The sequence below is a fragment of the Pteropus vampyrus genome, unplaced genomic scaffold (genome assembly GCF_000151845.1).
Source record: "Pteropus vampyrus isolate Shadow unplaced genomic scaffold, Pvam_2.0 Scaffold46, whole genome shotgun sequence".
NCBI classification, from domain to species: Eukaryota; Metazoa; Chordata; class Mammalia; order Chiroptera; family Pteropodidae; genus Pteropus; species Pteropus vampyrus.
In genome coordinates, this window is record NW_011888827.1 from 98,159 (window position 1) to 100,708 (window position 2,550).

Sequence of the window (2,550 nt, forward strand, 5' to 3'; positions counted from 1 at the left end):
CTCGTTTCTTCTATTCTCGTAACTAGTTCCCCTGTCCGGCATTATGTTGATGGGAATTCCAGATGTTGTATCATCCTGTGTTTCAGATTGTATCTCTAAAAGATAACTTTAAAAATTACATCCATAATACTATTGTTACACCGAAATAAAATTTCTTAATGCCACTGAATAGTCAGTGTTTAAATCTCTAATTTTTAAACATTTGCTTGCATCAGCTCCTGCGTTTTTATTGCAGTTTATTTGATAGAGAAACTGTGCAACCTGTCGGTTGCTGGCTCTACTCTCTGCGTCTGACCAGAAACGTCTGCAGTGCGGCTTTGCATGTTCCCCACCCGCCCATGAATTGGTGGTTACTCTAGAGCCTTCGTCAGAGTTCAGCATTTAATTGCTATTTTGCTTTTTGGAGGGGAGTAAACCTTAATCAGGTTATTTATTTGGGGATGGGTAAGGTTACTTCTCGAGTGGTGGGTGTTCTTTCAGGAGACATTTAATGTCCGGGTTCCTCTCTTTTTGTTAGTGTTAGTAGCCTTGGATGCTCAAGGCATTAAATTCATTAGATAGTCTATCATTCATTCTTCATTTACAGCTAGAATCCTTCTGTAAAGAGAACTGTCCTCTCATCTGCTTGAGGCGGGACAAATTCTTTTATTTGATTTTCCATTCTTCGAAGTAACATCTTCTTACAGCGGCCAGGTCATTTTTGAGGGGATGTCATTGTGAATTCATGGATCTAAACACATGGGCTGTGTTATAATTCTTTGCTCCCGTGAGAGCTTCTCTTAGTTGGCTTCTGAGTCCTGTTGGTGCCGTCTTGGCAGTCTTGGCTGCATCTTTGCTATTGGGTATGACGTGATGCTCCTGGATCGTCTTGTGCAGCCATTTCTCCAAGGAGTCCTGGTTGGTTTTAGTGGGAAATGGTATTTGGAGATCACAGACTAGTCTAGAAGCTCTCATTGCTACTGACTTGGTCCTTGTTTTCTAGGCCTTTTCAATGAACAGACTTAAGGGATCTTGAAGTCATATTGATACTTCCAATTTAAATTCAGTACTACAGTATTTAAGTCATATTGATACTTCCAATTTAAATTTAGTACTACAGTATTTTTACCTTTTTTGTTTGGTCAGTTTCTCTCATATTTGTATCATCTTTCTTCCACATTGAGAAACCTAGTTCTCTGGGACTTTGGGGGTGGTAGAGAGTATCAGAGTATCACAGTTACCCATTTGCTTTATCCCGCGTTGCACGCAGTCGTAGAATAAGTACCAGCCTCACCTCCAGCTGTGTCATTACTGAAATGTTAAATTTTTGTGGTTTTTTTACAATATCTCTGAGAATGTGAAACCTTTTTTTATAAAACACATAGCACTAATTTAGATTTTTCTCTGGAAACCTGCATTTCCATTTTATTTTTAAAAGTATTAAAAGTGTATTCCCTTGGACTTAATTAGAAGCTATACAGATCTAGTGACCTCTGTTCCAAACAGTTGGGACTAATGGAGGATTCTTGAGTGGTTTGAATCTCTGGATACAGGGTCTGTGTGATGTACTGATTTTATGTTGTTGATTTGTTTACATCCAGCTGGACGACTTTATTGATCTGAGAAGATCCGTATCTAAATAAGCAGAAGTCCTCATTTGCTGTCCACTGTAGTGGGTGACATGATAGTACATAAAAGTAGAAGAGAACAGTTGTGATAAGGATCGTTTCGTCCAATGAATGAATTGGCGTAAAGGTGACATAGGTGGTCTTTTCATAAAAATACTGAAGTTTTGTTTCACAGTTCACTCTGGATAGTTTCATAATTCATAATTTTAATACTTTGCTAGGGAATGTAATTTTGAGTAACTGTAGGAAATGCAGGGCCTTTTTGTTTATTACCAGTGATGGAATGCCGATGTTGGTAGAACATTATTTTAGGTCTTGGTGACACGCATAATAGCTAATAGTAGAAGGTAGCCCTAGTTGAATGGTAGGTACTGTTTTATGAGCTGCTCATACCATTTTTTTTCCTTTAGGCGAGGCAACCCTTGGTTGACCTCACAGATTGCAAAGACCTTGTCAGCCTACAATCCCTTATTTTTTTATTTTTATTTTTTACTCCTATAGCACCTGGTCTTCCTAGATGGTCTCCCATCCAAGTACTAACCAGGCCCGCCCCTGCTTAGCTTCCGAGATCAGATGGGATCGGGCTTGTTCAGGGTGGCATGGCCATAGACCGAGCTGCACATACCTTAACTCGTTAAATCCTCCCAGGGGCGCCGTGGGTGAAACTGGTTATCTTTCTCATGCGGACGGATGAGGGGACCTGCCAAGGCCTCCAGCCAGTCGACCACTGACCTCGCGGTCTAGGGTGGCGTGCCTGCTCGTACCCTGTATGCCTTTGTGCCCCAGAACAAATCTGAGAGAGGACACAGTCTCTAGCCAAAGAAAATGGGTTCTCGGAGGCAGCAGAGGAACGGGTAGAATCAGCTTTTTGTTACCTGGTTGCTGCACTTAACTCTCAGTCTTTTTTGTGGGTAAACTGTGTTTTTAAGTGGAAGATGTTCAC

At 40.9% G+C, this 2,550-nt stretch overlaps 1 protein-coding gene and 1 non-coding gene across 2 annotated transcripts in view; one reads left to right on the top strand and one right to left on the bottom strand.

Annotated features, from left to right (window-relative positions):
* The window catches only part of ATE1 (arginyltransferase 1), a 148,742-nt gene that overhangs the window by 12,301 nt on the left and 133,891 nt on the right, over window positions 1-2,550 (top strand). The window lies entirely within an intron of this gene.
* Window positions 2,100-2,218, bottom strand: LOC111739091. The gene has a single exon (XR_002780103.1). It is a non-coding gene; the product is annotated as a 5S ribosomal RNA (ribosomal RNA).